Below are 19,420 nucleotides of genomic sequence, written 5' to 3' on the forward strand. Positions count from 1 at the left end.
TGCTTTTGGGGGTTCAGTCACAATCAGGATTAGAACCCGTACTCTCAATGTTAGGCACCTAATCGTCAACAATCGAGCCCACTTAGCCCTCGCAGCTTAAACAAATGGAAGTCTGACAGCTAGTAGTCTAGATCGCATCTAGATCAAACAAGGCCAAATAAAAAAAATGTTGTGGTTCCGAGTTCACCTCTTTAAAATTTAGGGTAGGTAAGTAGGATGGTTTTTTTTATAAACATAAAATTAGCAGTAAAGTACAAACTAATAACACATTTATCGATGTATATCGATATATTCCACTCACATATTCGGTGAATCGAACTCTATCCCTTCATGAATTTAGTTCATTGTTCGTGGTCACTAGAATTAACTAGTTACGAATATATTTATGAGAGTGTTTTTGTTTGGAACTAGTTTGTTGTTTGTATAAGTGAGATACGCAAAATGGAATATATCCAAGCCGCATAGTAGTGTAGCTTGTGTTATTTTACCAAGGCCCCTTACAGCACTGTTATTAGGCTATAAGAGAGATTGTTCACGATGTATTGCTTTTTTAAATAAAAAATCATTTGAAAGTTTCATCTTAAGTAATTTATGACACGTTTGTCATTTAAATTTTTTATATAAGGCATTAAGTATTCATGAATAAAGGGCTGACTCTTAAGTGTCCACAAAGGAATTCAAACATAAATTTGTTGCATGAAAAGTTTTTTGTCGTTCAGTGTTTTTTTCAGTTTTGTTTGTTACAAATCTGATATTTATCAACGATTGATAATTAGTTAATGGTTACTGATCTATATTAATAACCAGCCCAAACTACCCATCAACATCGTCGTCGTCATCATCATCAATAATGATAATAACTAACAACTGGGTAACTTCTGTAAACTTTGTTCAACAATGTTTACAGCTTTGGTATCAAGAGGGTATTCGAGCTCTTCATATTACAATGAGATTGATCAGGTCAATTTAAGGCAACATGGCGAAAGTTCTCAAAGGATTTAAACATATTTCTTCTTTTCAATTTCTGTGACAGTTAGACTAGCACCAGAATGATTCTGCAGTCTACATGTTAGGTATTTCAAACTGTATACATGTAGTTCTGCATCCTCACTTGTCTTTTAACACACAGGTACTAATCTGCCTCACGATTTGTGTAGTAGTTAGCCATTGGCATACATTGATTAAGCCATGTGTATATTCCGAGTTCAAATTCCTGATATTGCCTCACCGTCTGTACCTCCTAACCTGAAAACCTCGAACAAAGGCAGTGGTACTCTGCCTCCACTGCACGAAAGTCTTTAGCCCACACAATGCCAGATTTAACATTTAGAGCTATTGTGTAATTTATCTCAGAACAAATGTCCAGCAGTGTGTTCTCAAGTGTACTGCATTTATCAGATTCATCAATGATTTCTACAGCACTGAAACATTTCCTATTTGAATGTCTCTCCATCAAGTCGATGAGCATATAAGACAGTGTGTCTTGTATTCAAGTCACCATTACAATTATGGAGTGAACTTGATGGCATACACTACTGATCTCCACTTGTTCTATTTTTGAGAACAATTAATAGATTTTGCTAATCTATCTTCATAGAACATCAGAAGATCTTCCATTAATGGCAACAATGCTCCATGTTGTCCATTTCTTCCACTTTGAAGTTATTAAGGAGAGAATATTGCCCAAATTTTATATTAAGACTGTCACTCTTTTGTAAAACACAATAATAATTTAACAAATTTTAAAGTTATCAAGTTTGGCCAGAAAGATTAAACAGATGTACATGCATTTGAGCTTAACATAAATTTTCTATAGTTTTGAGAGGTAAAAAATTCTGCTAAATGTCCAGTGATGTGTGAAGTATTTTGCCAAATTGTGAGTATTTTGATAATGAATTATTCATTAATTTTGCTGAACAAATTTGAATACCATTCTAATGCTGAACATGCTGAAATATAATCATCGTTGTTTAAATATGACCAATTTACTGCTGAAGATTAATGCAACAACTGTAGTGTGTAAATGGTTGCCATAGAACCACAGGACAATTACATTACTTTGTGAAATGATCCGTTTACGATGTTCAACATTGGAACTTTACACATATTGGTCCAATTCCTTATAAACAAGCTGATATCTTTTTGTTTTGTTACTTGTACATAACTCATTGTTATGACCGCCTCCGTGGTGTCGGAGGGTTCGATCCCCGGCTGTGTCATACCAGTGGATGGTTCTCTATTGCATTATTTTAGGGTGATGTGAGTTGAATTCTTTGCCCATTTGATTGATATTAGTGTGAAACATTTCGTATTGTTTGATTTCTATAAGGCAAGGAGGGGCGGTGGGGTAGTCTAGTGGTTAAAGCGTTGGCTCGTCACGCCGAAGACCAGGGTTCGAATCCCCACATGGGTACAATGCGTGAAGCCCATTTCTGGTGTCCCCCGCCATGATATTGCTGGAATATTGCTAAAAGGGGCGTAAAACCAAACTCAGTCAGTCAGTATAAGGCAAGGAACCTTTGTATGTGCGAATACTCTCCCTATGTTTGATCTGTGGGACCAAGTTAATATTTTCTTGCATATTGTGCACACATCCCTTCTAGGGCAGGAAATGTTATTCCCTACATAGGCTAATGTGCAGTGAAAACCTAAATCTTGTCTTCAAAGAGAAATAGTTTCTCCATACATAAGCTAATTTTCACTAAGGCCAAGATCTTGTCACCAAGGCGAACGTACAGGAGATGACAAACTTAGTCAATTACAATGCGCAGTTTGCCATAACATCTCAAGACATGATGGTTTCCTGTCTTGATTGTAATATGCAGGGCTTTGTTTTGTTTTCAGAGATTAAGATTATCATGTGTAATTGTCTCATAAAATGAACTGGAAACAGCTATCGGCTGTATGTAAATTTTTCCCCATTATTTTACCAGGTAAATATATTCTGTAACGTACAGATTCTAGTACTTTTGTAGGGTTGAGTCCCATTCTGGATTCGAACCCACACCCTCAGAGTCAGGCACCTAATCGCCAGCACACAAAGTCAGCCGCCTAACCCGCTTAGCCAACGTGACTTCCACAATAATGGCTCTGCACTTTACTGAGAAAGTGTAATCCAAAATATAACAAATGTTACATTTGACCACTTTCTAAATGGCATTGTGTACTCAAATATATTCTGGGAACTTCTTTTTTATGAAAATAACTCTAAGGGTTACACTTTGTTATGTTGTGAGATCTACTTCATGCATGGAATAGTGAGTGAGTATGGTTTTATGCTGTTTTTAGCAATCTTCCAGCAATTTCATTGTGGTGACACCAGAAATAGGGTTTAACACATTGTACTTATGTGGGGAATTGAACCTAGGTCTTTGGCGTGACGAGCAGACACTTTCACCACTAGGCTAGCCCCACATCATGCACAAAGTAGTTTGAAGAGTCTTTTCTTACTATTTTGATTGTTCAGACATTAGGTTGACAAGTGAAAAACAACAAACATGACTTTTTATGTGAAAGTATGGTGAAAATGATATATCAATTTATTGCCGGACAACGAAGGTTCATTCAAAGGCATCACGAGTGTTATAATCATCTGCTGTATTGACGGTGAGTTGTGATGCGCCACTCTTAACCAATTCACTGAAATCTTGGTGAAATTTAATAAGTCAGAAAGCAAAACAAAAGTCCAGATGTGCTATGAACATGGACATGGTATTTCTGGTGTTACATCCTCACGATAATGTCTTTGTGAAAACAAAATTGAAATTCAATAGACACTCTACACAGATGTACTTTTGGGAGGAAAAAATTCACACTATACACACAAAAATATGGTAGTGTTGTCATCGATTAATTCAAAATCAATGTTTTCCCCCCTTTGTTTCTGAAATCAGAAACCATAAAACAAGAAACTAATCACTAGAATTTCTTCACTCAATTACTCGGACTTACAGTAGCTTTTCTCAAGTAGCCTAACTTAATGTTCAGTCAGTATTATGTACAATGCAGAGTGTGAACTTGATACAATCTGATACTGAACCTCGATATGCTTTTCTGATAAGCTTCTCTGATATAAAATCCTCAGCATACTCTGGTCTTGTTGCGATTCTCTCACACATTCTGTGAATAAGCTTTTCAGATATGAAAACCTCAGCATACTTTAGTCTTGTTACACTTACAATTCTCTCACATATTCTGTGAATCTAACCATATCCCTTCATGAATTTCATTTTACGTGGTCGCTAGAATCGAATATTTCGAATGTCCGCTTCCATCACGATAGATACCAGAAAATGTCAGACACTGTGGGCGCTGCCTTATTTGTAGCATAGTGACAAAATAGTGCTGTGTGTGCACCATGTCATGCAGAAAAAAACTTTTAACAGACAGCGTTTTTGCAAAACTTAGATAATTTCTCGAAAACAGATTTTTTTCAACTGCACCCTTTGGAACTGCTTACTAGCTACATCTCTGTGATTATTAGTGTGAAAATCTGGGTAGAATGTATTTTGAAGTTTTTCTTCTGCTGGCTACATAACATCTACATGAACATTATTACAGTGAATATTTAAACTGCCAATGTTAATGGGTTCAGAAATAATTGTAGCATTATATAGTGTGGCTAAAGTACAAATATTCGCTCCTTTTCTCGTTTCAAAGAAATAAAATATTATTTGAACATTCTGAAGATCTAGTAATAGATTTGAACTGAAAAAACAACCCCATTTTCAAAAGTTCAAAGTCCAGGAAGTACCATGACTGTTTCTATATTCTATTTGTTTAAGGTCAGTCCAAAGTTCAACTTTTTATGTTTGGGGTAAAATATGAAAGTTTCAGTGAGTGAATGTAGCAGTCTGACATTCTAGGTGTATCAGGGTGGCCTGTAGGTAACCCACCTTGGAACTATCACAGCAGTGACTGCCTTCAGGGCACTTATCCCTCCCATTCACCTCTTTTGGCAGTGTTTATTTTGAAACAATACAGACAGTTTACAATTTTTCATTTCTAAATGTTACAGTAACTGTAATCTTCTGTACTACTGATATGAAATTTAGTAAAGAAGGTCAAATAATTCACTAGGCTTTTTCCTTGCGTCCACTTTTTGATGTTAGTATTTTAGAGCATGTAGGTTCACTTCATGTATGACTGAGGGTGCATTTACCAACAGTTTGTTCTGTCTCAATTTTCGTCTTTGTAAATCAGATGGAAACAATTTCAAAAACGTTTTTATCAAAGGAAGTTGGACCTTAGTTACGGTCATGCTGAGAAATAATCATATTGAGGTTTTCTGAATGTTGAAAGACATTAAGCATCATTGATGTTGGGAGATTGTAGGTATCTTGTATTTCATTCTAATGATGACCTTTCAGAGAGTTTTAGCATTTCCTGGGTGTGCCTTAGCTTAAAATTTGTCAGACCTGCTCATTAGATAAAGGTCATACATTACATATTGTAATTAACAGAAATGCATATTCAGCTTATCCATGCTTGCTGTTGGAAACAGGCCTTGATTTTATACCATATGGCCAAAAATTTTCCAAGTGGAAACTGGTAAAATCAATAAGTCCAGACAATATTGTTGGTTTGCCGGAAACATTTGAAAGCATTTTAATCAAGTTCCGATTATGATATGGAAGTCAAAGCATTAGGCTTATAATGGCATATTAGCTGCACATACTTCATCAGCTATTCTTGGTATAATTTTATTTTCACAGCAACACATTTTGAGTTCCATGTTCTGTATGTTGTTATTGTTGTTTGTCTGCTTGGAGTCATTCCAGCCCTCACTATTGTTAGTTACTGTAATCATATTTTCACTCACAACTTTTGTGTTATTTTTCGCTCTGCAAAGATAAGAGGGTACTCTGCCATGATGTCAAGATGGAATACGCCATAAGTTGGTAAACTTGATTCATTGCACACAGTCAAGTTACTCAGTGTAAGCAAATCTTAGCAGTGCTGCATGGGGCTATTGAAATGTTCAATGACACCAACGATGTGCGTGGTTACACAAGTTTCATTGCAAATCTGAAAAACTGGCCATGGAGAAACTATGTCAATCACTTTAGTCTACAGATGTTAAGCAATAAACTTCAGTTGCCACAAATGATGTTTCTAAAATTTGTTTATGTAGACAAACAGAAATTTTGTTCACATTTGTAACCATTTTAACCACAACTTTGTGGCTTGGAAGATTTTGCAGGTTTAAGTTTTGAAGTCATTAAAGTATTTATGTGCTGTTTAAGCATCATTAATTCATCTTAAAAGTAGTTAGTTTGAGTATGGTTTGCACAAAGTAAATGATTTGGATTTTCTTTGACCTTCTATACCTCGTGTGCATGTTCTCTGATGCTGCCTTTATATAGAGAAGCAAATACACCCATGAAAGTCAAGAATAGATTACGACAGTTTATGAAAATGTAGAAAGTCTCTTGGCTCCTTCTGTAACATTTTATGAATATAATTTAGCTGTTTTTTCTGTAAAATCTTTTCATTTCAGACCAGATATTAATCTTACTTACATTTGCTGTTGATATCAAAATCTGTGAAGCAAATCTAGCTGGGATGATTCTGCTGAAATTATTTTTCATGAAAATGAAACCAAGTTGAGTACTGATCATGTCTACTAAGGCTTGGCCATGTGTGGAATGGTTTGGATCATGCCAGTGTTGGTCTAAGGAGACAGTCCAAAGTATACACAGGTTGATGTTTGGGCTGCAAGAATCAGTCATAACCTGCGATTCAAACCTGTAGTCACCTGGTCCTGCAAAGAATGCAGCTCTGTAAACGTCAAATTATGAAGTCTGAAACGACTGGTTTACCCATGGTGTACCCATAGCTCTTGTGACAGAGAATGACCAGACATGGTCAATTCTTGAGCATAAGCTACTTTCAGGGAACGTTTACCATACAGTGAGGAAAGGTCTGTTGGTGTGATGGACAGTTTTTTCATTAGGCAGTGTGGCCAAGCTACCTGGCTGGTTCAGTCAATGCAGACCTGGGTTCATTACATGGAAGTGCAGTCTGACATTGAGTTGAGAACTTATTTGAATTCCTGAACACTCCAGAGAAGAAACTACATTCCTTCGGAGTTTACAACTGAGCATGGAAGTCAGGGGCCTGTCATAAATCTGAAGTTCAGATTGTCTTTTTTTAAGACTCATATTCCTATTATTTTAGGACACCGTAAAGTGTCTTGTCAGTTTTGTATGGTCTTGTTTTCCATTCTATCATCATATATGGTAGTTGTTCAACTACATATTATCAACTCTCATAGTTGTAACTTGAACAGAAAGTTTGTTAATAGGGAACACAACAGATATAACTTTCTTTTGCGACACCGACACTTTCTGTGTATTTCAGTTGAAATGCATATAACAAACGAAAGTAACTGAAATTATTGGTCCCTTATTATTTTGTTGTAACCGTAGTTTACTGTTATTACATTTCAAAGTGGTTGTTATGGCAGCCATTCTTAAAAGTAGTTTAGAATTATATGCGTAACTTTATACTTACTTGTACTTCTCTTGCTTGTAGAGAATATATGTTAAAAGGCATTGATTTGATTTGTGGGCAACAGGACAGCCATAGAGGAGTAAATGATACATGACGATGAAAGTTGTTTGTAAAAAGTAGTTCTTATTATTGTCTGTATGGAAGCAAATGCCATGAATTCATTGTTAAATGATTGGCTGAAATGACATTAAACAAGGCTGCTGTTAGCATTGTAGAATGTCACAAGTGTCATACATCATATATTGATACATTTCAAGGTATTTTAGTCTCAGTATGATATCATGTTATATTTAGTGTGCCCTGTTCTCATGTGAAGATTTCCATGTTTCATGTGGGCTGGGTAAAAAGAGGTTTCATGTGGGCTGGGTAAGAAGAGGTTTCAAGTGGGCTGGGTAAGAAGAGGTTTCACCTGGACTGGGTAAGAAGAGGTTTCATGTGGACTGGGTAAGAAGAGGTTTCATGTGGGCTGGGTAAGAAGAGGTTTCATGTGGGCTGGGTAAGAAGAGGTTTCATATGGGCTGGGTAAGAAGAGGTTTCATGTGGGCTGGGTAAGAAGAGGTTTCATGTGGACTGGGTAAGAAGATAAATTGTTTCTATCATCCAGTTGTATGTAAACTTGACTACTCAATTTTGGCATATTTTTATAGTTGTTAAGGAAATACCAGTTTCAAAAGATATCAGATCAGGATTTTTATAAAACATTATTACGATTTAAAATTGATCCAGAACTAAAATTCTAACATGAGTAGGCGTATCATGGATTGTATCATCAGGTGAAAGTTGTGACACATCAATACATCAGTAAATGCTGAAGTGTGACACATCACAGCAACTTCAGTTTTCTTTTTAATCAGAAATCTAGTTTTCCTGACACGATTTAGATTATAGATATGTGATGTACAATTTTTTAGCTTCATAGACCTCAGGTAATTTGAAGGAGATTATGTTGAAAATTAGGTATCTGTCCTACCCTTTATCATAGGGGAAGTATAGTAAATGTCGGTTCCATGGTGTGATAGCTTCTTCTAACCAACATACAAATGTTCAGACTATAACTAGTGAAAGGCACGCAGAATGACTGTTAGAGCAGGTTGATGCGTTCTTATTTGTCTCAGGATTGGTATGACTTACATCACCTTCCATAAAGCTGATGTACCATGAGATCATTCACTGTTTTGACTCATTCTGTACAGATAGTTTTGTTAGAAGACACAGTTGATCAAATAGGCTAATGTTCGAGAATACAGAGAGAAAGGTTGTGTCCCTGAACTCTCCAAATCCATTGGTTATTCTTGACTCACAGGTGGTCCAGATGTTGATCCTCAATATCCACCAAGCATGTCACTGGAAATGCTGAATCATTTGAGCTGTCCACCAACTTCAAGTTGGCAGTTAGATCATCATGGTCATATTGCAAAGAGCTCCCATACTTGTAAAGGGGGTGGTATGCCTACCTTTACTCTGTGTAATTTTAATTAACCCAGTATTACTGTTTGTGATGCATAAACAGCTCCAAGATTGAACCAGGGATGCCTGATTTTGTTTTTTGGACGTTCATGTTTGTTGAGGTTTCAGGTATAGGAAACATTCCCATTTTGAATTTGAATTTTATTTTTTGAGTGATGTGTTCTTTTTAAAAATCTTGGTGTTCCAAGCTAGAGACAAGTTGTTTTGTGTAAACTGGTGATATTTCAAATCTAAACATTCATGGGTGTTGAGAAAATTACAGTAGTAAATGTTAGCTCATGTTGAGGAACTGGTCTCCAGACTTAATAGAAGCTTATTTAAATATAAAATATTTGTAAGAATTTTTATCCAGCCTATCAGGGTTTTTCCAGTTTTTGTTGTTGTCTGCATTGCTGCAGGCAAATTGTTAGCATAATGTTCAATTTCCATTAGTTTGTTTAAATAGGATTTGGATAATCCATTCTTCACTTGTTCTTTAAACTTTAGTTTGACATCTTCCATCAAGCAGCAGCTGTAAAGTGGAAAGTTCTTTTAGCTGCTTTCTCAGCATACAATCAAGCAGTTTGCAATCAAGAAAACGTCCTCGTCCAAATATATTTTGTTGCTGTGATTGGTAGCATACTATGGAATTAGTGTTTTAGTGCTGTGCACCTCCTCATAGTCAGATGAGTTTACTTCAGGATGGGACTATATTATACTCAGTAACTATCTATTCAGCAGCGTCTGTTCGTACGTCCCGATTCTTGTTAACGCGATATCTCATGAACTGTTCAACCCAATGTCTTCAAATTTGGTGAGAGCCTACATTGGGGGATTATGCAGACACCTATATTTGGGTGACCAAATATGTGTATTTTCAAGGTCACGGCGACACTTTGACCACTTTTCAAACTTTTGTTAACGTGATATCTCATGAACTGTTCAACCCAATGTCTTCAAATTTGGTGTCACGCCGAAGACCCGGGTTCGAATCCCCACATGGGTACAATTTGTGAAGCCCATTTCTGGTGTTCCCCGCCGTGATGTTGCTGGAATATTGCTACTGTTCAACCCAATGTCTTCAAATTTGGTGTCACGCCGAAGACCCGGGTTCGAATCCCCACATGGGTACAATTTGTGAAGCCCATTTCTGGTGTTCCCCGCCGTGATGTTGCTGGAATATTGCTAAAAGCGGCGTAAAACCAAACTCAGTCAGTCAGTCAAATTTGGTGACAGCCTACATTGGGGGATTACGCAGACACCTTTATTTGGGTGACCTTGACCTTATCTTCAAGGTCACCATGACACTTTGACTGCTTTTCAAACTTAATTAAACGCGAAATCTCATAAAACATTGCACCTAATGTTTTCAATTATGTTGACAGCCTACATTTGGTGATTATGCAGACACCAGTCATTTCAGGCATCTTGTATGTGACCAAAAAATTAAAAGTAGTAAATATAGATATTCCATTCTTTAGCGGTGGGGACATTGCCATATCAGTGGCAAACACTTGTTACATTTATTTTAGTGGTGAAGTATTTGGACTTGTAATTTCCAGTGATTTTGGTCACTGGGATCAGCATAAAACTTGCTGAACATGATTTTGATTTTCCATCAGAATTAATATTATGCGAAGAGTGAGTGAGTTTAGTTTTACACCGCACTCAGCAATATTCCAGCTGTATGGCGGTGGTCTGTAAATAATCTGGACCAGTGATCAACAGCAGGAGCATCGATCTACACAATTGGGATGCGTTGACATGTGTCAACCAAGTCAGCGAGTCTGACCACCCGATCCCGTTAGTCACCTCTTGCGAAAAGCTTTGGTTACTTTGGATCAATTCTAACCCGGATCTTGCAAAGAGAAATGATGACATGAAGAAACATGGTACAAGGTTTAGTGTATTCCTTTCCTTACAAAAGGTGAGATGCACTAATGCAGCTTATTATATGTATAGACTTGTGCAACTCTGAATGCACAAGTTCTGAGCATATTGAGAGTTTATGTAGTTCACACCTAAAATAGCACTGATGACCAAGCAGACAACACTCGTTTTTCAGTCCGTTTCACAAAAAGGGCGTAAGTGACAGAAGAATTATGTCTAATGTTTAATAATGGCATTTGTAAATCAAAAATAGCTGCCAGGATGATAGTTTACAGTTACTGCTTGTCAGTATGGCAAGCAGGGACAGCTACTGTTGAAGAGAACTGACGTCGACATAATTTGTCATGTTCATGCTTTTCCTGGCAGGATTAATTTGTGAGTGTGTTGCCTTGTGAACAATACAGCCTGGCAATGAATTACAGCAAACACACTGTATGTATGCATAATATTGGCTGTTAAATGAATAAGTTTTATAGAAAAATCGTTTCAAATCCTGGAAATTTGTAGTGAATAGTATTACTTTAAAAAGTTGCTGGACTTTCTTGTCTAGTGCACAGCTGAAGTTAATGCTCACCTAAAGTTTGGGGTACATACTTATTTGCTATTTTGTATATTGTCCAGTCTTGTTTCTTTAGGTGAACAAAAGGGAAACAAAAACTTGGTCTGTGAAAATGTGAAATTGCTGAGAGATAACTTTACTGATGTTACATGTATATCTTCTCTGGCGGGTGAAGTGGTTTTAGGCATCAATAGGGGTAATCTAATTTGCCGTTCACACACAGCTAACATGGTAAAAGTAACGAGAAAAATATTGAAGGAAATGTTGAAAAATATTAATAATGTTGATTACAAACTCTAGTGCAGAAACAATGAATACTTTCTACAGCAAGATAGTGTAATAACTTGATTGACTTGCATACTTCAGAACAGATTTGTTGACATTTGGTTTCCAGTGTGCTGTGCTCACAGTAATATCTTTTGTGTTTAAAATATTGATCAATTATCATTGCCTGTATGTGTGATCTCATGTTATGGTAATTCCTTTACAATAACACAGGTTTCATATAATTTGTACAGTGTTGGAAAGGAATCATTAATATCCTAGCGTCCCATGTTATTGCCATGGTAACCTCATGCTGAGTGCACATAAATTCAAATGTTTCATCTGCAAATTTCAAGGCCTTAGTTAAGGAAGCATGCTTAAATGCAACACTTCTGTTGAAACTGAGCAGCATAAAAGTTGTTTAAAGAATTTCAAAGTGGTGAGAGGAAAGCGAGTTCTGATGTAGAGGGTATTAGTTCTAGTCATGCTATTGTAGTTCTAGTCATGCTATTGTAGTTCTAGTCGTGTTGGGGCGGTGGGGTAGCCTAGTGGTTAAAGCGTTGGCTCGTCACGCCGAAGACCCGGGTTCGATTCCCCACATGGGCACAATGTGTGAAGCCTATTTCTGGTGTCCCCCGCCGTGATGTTGCTGGAATATTGCTAAAAGCGGCGTAAAACTAAACTCAGTCAGTCAGTCTAGTCGTGTTTTTGTAGTTCTAGTTGTGTTTTTGTAGTTCTAGTTGTGTTGTGGTAGTTCTAGTCATGTTATTGTAGGTGAATGAGTGCGTAACGATGTAGTTATGGCAGTACCTTGTCAGCGCGAACTACAGATATATACATGACATCAGCCTGTAAGTAATAGGTTAGTGTAAGGAAATACAATCTGACATTTCAGGTAGATACCATTTATCAAATTCAAACTTCTTTATGTGCATTGATGTGAGACTTGTCTTCCATTTGATGTTTTTTCAGCTTCAGACAAGTGAATCACAAATATCAGCGGAGATGCTTAACCCTGTTGTTATGTAATCAATGGGTCTGCAACCCTTGTCGTAGTGGGCCTAGATTGTGATCTTCATTATCAAAACATGTTACAGAATTGAGATCAATCATTTTCTGACTGCTGGCATTCAATCTAAAGAAATGTTTTGCTGCCATTTGACACTATTTCAGCTCTTTATGCAAACAATACTATTGGTATGGAACCTTTTGAAGTTGGTCAGTTCCTTACAAGGCCAACTGAAGTGTCCCCAGAGTACACTATGGAAGTGCCGCAGCAGCCAGCAGCCCATTACTGGTGTGTGGATGCTGTCCGGTACTGATGTGGAAGTGAGGCTGTGTGGGTGACCGGACATGATAGACGATGCTTCTAGTTGTAGGCGATTCAGACATACTGTAGAGAGATAACATGGCTGGAGGAGGTGACCGGCTACCAAAACTCTTGACTGTATCTTGTCACTGGTACATATGTTGATGGTGGAACAATTAGTGTTCCTGCAACTAATGTAACCCAACACCCCTGATTGAAAGGAACATGTTACCATAGTAACTGAAGTATTCTTCCGAAGTTAATAATGTCATCCTGATTCATTCATGACATAGACTGCCTGGCTCAGTGTACCCAGGAGGTGAGCTGCACAAGTGACTGCTCACCTTGGCTGATTGTCATGTGTGATTGGGACTGTCAGCCGGGCTGTGTATATGGAGAGGCAAGAAAGTAGATATGGGAAAAAGACCAATATTGACTGTGAAAGTTTGATGGAGATAATGAATTATTCATGATGACTTCATGAAACAGTTGATGTGTGTATGTGTAAATGATGTCTATGAGAGCATATCTCTATGCATGGTAAACAGTCACGTTGTTACTAACATTGTTACCTCACAAAGGCACAAATTATTTTGCTCTGGCATTAGGCAATGTTATGTACATCAAAACAGTTTTACACATTTTAGGAAGCTGCTTTTTCAAAAGACAGATTGTACCTCAGCAATGGCCAAGAGCTATAAAATAAATCAAGAATGACTGCAGTACAGAAGTATTTTGTCATGCATCTAAAAGAAATAATACAACTTCTGGAGAAGGTATTTTTTCAACATTTTTTGAGTCTTGTACTTTTGACATTGTACCAGAGTAGAAAAATGGGGCAGGTGTAAAGTGTTTTTTTGTTTATCTTGACTCCATTTTGAAGACCTAGGAATGATTTCATCACCAAGAATGATACACTGACTGACTGAGTTTGGTTTTACGCCGCTTTTATCAATATTCCAACACCATCACGGCGGGGAACACCAGAAATGGGCTTCACGCATTGTACCCATGTAGGGATTCGAACCCGGGTCTTCGGCGTGACAAGCCAACACTTTAACCACTAGGCTACCCCACCGCCCCAAGAATGATACACCCAGACAAGTAATGATTTAGTGGCATCACACCGTCCTGTAATACAAAAGGATAATAGGATAATACAAAAGTATACAAGTATGTACAACACAACATAAACAATAACAATACAAGGGCTCTCCAGTCACTGTTACATTGATTGACTCTACTTCATATGTTTTGTTGGGGTTTTGTTACCTCACTGATTGACACTGTCTCCTAAAGTATCAAGTGTTCCTGTACTGTACATGATTCCCTCATGGTCAGTATATGTATAGTGTAGCTTTAGTGTCATGTGAAGTGCTCCTTTACAGCACTCAGTGACAATCAAAGTCATCACCAGTGTTGTGTGGACAGTTCAAGGATGATGAACACCTGGGAAGCCTCTCAACCATGACATAGTGGACAGCAAGACTTGCCACTCATATTCTCAGCCCTGCATTCCTTGTTTCTGACCAGGTTGTAGGCTGTGATGATACAACAAAAAGAGGGCATGTTGCTTGCAATAACAGTTTGGAGTACTTAAACTTTGGGACATTCAACTGGCTGGTCACCGACAGTGATATCCTGTGTCCTTAAATGCAGGCTGGTTTAAGTGGTTAGCTGTAGCCACATCAATGTAATGTGTAGTGTCATGAACGTGTCATATCATTTGTAAAATCAGTCATGTTTAACAGTGTCTGAAAAGTATAAGACAAAATATTATTGATGTCAACTTCTTCTATGTTGTATACACAGTTTTTCTTGGCTCTTCCTTGCCCCTTGGTCAGGTGAATGATAACTAACAGATATACAGAATATGTATATATACTAGTAATGTACATGAAGCCAGAGTGATTTGAGCATTTATATACAATAAACAAGTGATTATGAAATGAAAGAGAATAAATGTACAAAACACACTTGCCTGATATACAGATATTGGGTTGTTACAGTAGATTATCATTAAGGTGGCAAGTGATAGAAGCCAATACTGTTTATTGATATACATGTTTAAATCACTCTGGCTTCATGTATATCACTACTATATCCTGTATATTAGTGTCTGAAAGGATGTGTGATTACCATGAATTTGATGCTTAATGCTGTCCGTGTGTGTTTGTGTGAACTTGTGTTTGTTAAAACATACTTCAATAGGTATATATGTAATATTTAAATAGTATGGTGAATGTGACCTTCAATGTGATAAAGGGAAGGATCAGACGTTACAAAAGGTTGATGACATGTTGTAACAAAGCTGTTTTAGAGGGTGATATTGATCAGAGCTGCACCTATGTATGAGAGTCTCAGTAAATCTTGTGTTGAAAGAGTTAATAATAAAACTTGTTTGATTTATCAGGGTGCTGTGTCAGAGTGGCTAACACTCGAATGATTAACTTCAAGTTTGTAGATGAACATGTTTCTGATCCTGTCTGACACTGGAGGTCTCCTGGTTTCTATGAGAAGAAATCACAATATTCTCCAGATTTCAATGAGCAGGGCCTAGGGACAAGTGAGAATCACTGGGTCAGGTACAAAGCTCAAGTAAATTATGAAAGTTGTGTGTCAATTTTTGATTCTCTGTATGTTAACTTTCATTGGTTTATTTACATAAAAGTGAGGAAATTTTACTTTTTTTTCTGAATAGGTGTGAGGGAAAAAAGATCATCTTAATCTTGTTTTAAGAATACAACTCGTACATCTTGCCTTGAGGTGAACTGTTTTAAGAAACATAACACTTGTGCAGAATGGTCTGTTTGGAACTGAAACCAGATATGTGTAACATCAGGAAATTATTTACTAACAATATCTTATTCAGAATGTTTATAATGTAAGCTGAAAAGCAGGTGAATCATGTGTTTTCTGAAAGGAAAGTGCATGTGAAGGAGTAGAGCTGATGAGTTGAGTGGGGGAAGTGTCTGTATACTCCTGTACCAGTAGTGTGATGCATGTACTGCACGTCGTTGTCGGCCTCGGCCACCGCCGTGTATTGATTACCTTGAGAAGATGGCCACACACAGGAGTAGCAGCAGTAGCTTCCGTAGGCCTGTCCTACCATCATGAATCACACTGATCATTAGATACAGACACAGCTCTCTATCACATACTGGCATTGTCAGGCCAACTCAACATAAGGCTGCTCAGTGGCTCCCAGCACAGATCATCATGCATAGGTGTCATATTACAGCACTCACTGGGCTGGGAAGGTGTCATATGGTTGGAGTATTTCACAGACTTTCCGTACTCTTGATCAACTTCATTGAGAAGGTTGATATGGAGACATTAGAACTGTTTAAATAACTTGGTTGGTCCATGCATTTTAGAGTGAAGTTTTAGATCAGATCTGAAGTTAAAGATTAATCTAAGGAAACTAAATACAACATGGTAATACAGGAGAATAACGAAAACTGTGAAAGATGTGAATAATACAATCCTGTTTTAACCTGGAGGCAGCTGGTGCACGAGCGAGGGAGTCATTATTTGATTGTCACCACTGAGTGTTAACGACAAGATCATGCAATCACCTCGGTTGTGTTTTCAGATCAGTAAGTCTTGATTCAGGTAATAATTGACTGTCAAACCAGAAATCATAGCTATATATTATGCACTATTTGAATCCATGTGTTGGTACATGCTGTTGTGTATTATTTCAAGTTTGTTTGGACTATGTAAATATACATACATCATGAGGATGTTCGGATCTGTGATATTGTCATAGAATTACTTCTGTGAATATCATTCATGGCCTTTAAACTGTGTGTTATAGACACAAGTGTCTGCACGCATGGTGCAGTGTTGTAATGATGTTGACACACTGCTCTGTCTAGGGGCACTTGAGAGGCACTTTACCCAGATGAACCTTATCAATAGCCAGGTTCTGTCCTATAGTGTCTTTGTGACTCACAAAATGGAGGGGATGTTTCCAAGTATCTGTTGTGTCTATCCTCACAAATGGTTCCATTTGAATGAAAGATTATCATAACCCATGTACAAAGGTGTATGTTCAGCTTGGTGTACAATAATATATCCAAATGATTTTTCAGCTATTGTATATGATAAATCTGGGCCAGTTTATTTGGCATAATATCAATTTATTAGTCAACCGTAGGGATATGACTATGCACAGTTGTATCTGCAAAATCAAGCACAGAAATTAAGGGTCCTTTTCACAGCTCTGATGTTGATAAGTTGAGATTTTGAGGTCCTATGATTCTAATCGCAAGGAAACTGTACCTTGTGATCTTTTGCTTGGGTGTAAACTTCATCGACCTCTTCATCCATCCTAATTTCAAACACTGTTGATAAGAATGAAAAGAAGTTGCTGCTTGTTATCCATGTTTACTTCATATGCTGGTTTGCTGACCATTTCTTGTGAACACATAATCAGCTAAATGCTGGATTGCTCTACAGTCAGCAAATGATAGCTGTACATGTTATGTATCTGGGGCGCAAGTTTTAGCTCTCACACACTGTAAACAGTTGTGACAGATTACCATCCATCATCATCATTATCCATATTGATGACCAGTTTATTTGACTCCCTTCACAAGCATGCAGTATTGAGAATCTGTTGGGGGCCAGGATCTCCACAGAGTGGAATTAAAGAGGTATGAATATTTAAGTAAATTTCTGAATTAAGATTTTTGAGCCACTAATGATATCAGTCATCAAAAAGAGTATTATGACAATACCTGGAGTGTTTATGAACGTTAAACAATAGCTGATTATCTTTATTAGATGTTTATGTAACCAAATCTGATTGGCAACACAGCCCATTTGGTCAGATTATGATTTGCCTGTGGTAAGAGCAGCATTCTATTCTCATTGGTTGCAGCATACAATGTGGGGATATCTTTAAGTAATGAGGAATAACAGGAAGGACTGTATTACCCAATGGAGAAAAAAGGCCAGAAATGGAGTTTAACTACTGCTCAATGTTCCCATTGGTTTACTGTATGTGATTGTATGTGGCAAGTTGTTATACTGTATGTGACTGTATGTGGCAAGTTGTTATACTGTATGTGGCAAGTTATACTGTATGTGACTGTATGTGGCAAGTTGTTAACTGTATGTGACTATGGTGGCAAGTTGTTATCCTGTATGTGACAAGTTGTTATACTGTATGTGACTGTATGTGGCAAGTTGTTATACTGTACGTGACTATGTGGCAAGTTGTTATACTGTATGTGGCAAATTGTTAACTGTATGTGACTGTATGTGGCAAGTTGTTAACTGTATGTGACTGTGTGTGGCGAGTCTGGACCAGACAATCCAGTGATTGAGCATCGATCTACGCAATCGGGATACAATGACATGTGGTCAACCAAGTCAGCGAGCCTGACCAACCGAGCTCATTAGGTGCCTCTTAGTCTTACTACAAGCATGGGTAGCTGAAGACAAATTCTAAGCTGGATCATGATTCTATCCTGATGCAATAATGTTAAAACAAGTCAAATGATACAAAGGTAAACATATGTAATTCAGTCATTTAGAAGTCCAAAATTCATATTCGGGACTTTGGAACTTCTCACTAAAAGTGCTCAGATTGTTTCCTCACGTTAGTTGTATTAAACTTGCAAACTTGCCTTACTCGGTTACTAGCACTTACATTGTATGAAGAGGTTTGTGATGATTGATTTTATGAATGTTATGTGTATTATTGAGATACGATATTCACATGTCTGTTAACATCCATTAATCTTGCAGCTTACCTTTGTGCACTTGGTGCAAGTTTCTGTAACAATTCCAGGCCTTTGTTTATTTTCAAAACACTCATTAGGATTGATGTTGTTTCATTTCTCATCCATGATTGATCATTAATCAATCAATGATCAATCTTAAATTTCCCAACAGCAGGTGCTTGTTGTTGATCAGTCCTGATAATCAGCTGCTTGTGACTGATAGATTGTTGTTTCTAGCATGTTGGTTTGAAGCAATGAAGTGTTAGTACTGTTACATGACATTCAAGAATGCTTCGGTCATGATATCTTACAAAAAATCTCTTCCAGTTTTATGTCCAGTATTTGTTGCTAGACGTAAGCTAGGCTTGGACCATGGTCCATTTGATGAACAATTCTTCAGAAGTCTGTTATCATGTGGGTCTCTACATTTTGTGTGAGCTGTATTACATTGGTTTCTTCTGGAGACAATATTATGGAAGGCCAAATGTTCCATAATTTTCTTCACTGTCCCATAGTGCTACATCACTTGAATAGGACATGGCAAAGGCAACGGCAAGTCAAATGTCCAAACCAAGCACTGTATATGTTAGTCCTTGTCTGAAGCCATCTTCAGCCACATGGATCAAATATTTGAGCCATGTGAAGATAGAAAATAAAATTGTGACTTTTTTTTTGTTAATTAATCACGTTGCACTGTGCGAA

General features: G+C 37.4%; 1 protein-coding gene across 2 annotated transcripts in view; it reads left to right on the top strand.

The window, feature by feature from the left end:
- The window catches only part of LOC124270496 (PHD finger protein 21A-like), a 51,814-nt gene that overhangs the window by 4,711 nt on the left and 27,683 nt on the right, over positions 1 to 19,420 (top strand). The gene's annotated exons all lie outside the window — the stretch shown is intronic.

Source organism: Haliotis rubra, unplaced genomic scaffold (assembly GCF_003918875.1).
Source record: "Haliotis rubra isolate DU_JTF1 unplaced genomic scaffold, ASM391887v1 Scf152, whole genome shotgun sequence".
In the NCBI taxonomy this organism is placed as follows: domain Eukaryota; kingdom Metazoa; phylum Mollusca; class Gastropoda; order Lepetellida; family Haliotidae; genus Haliotis; species Haliotis rubra.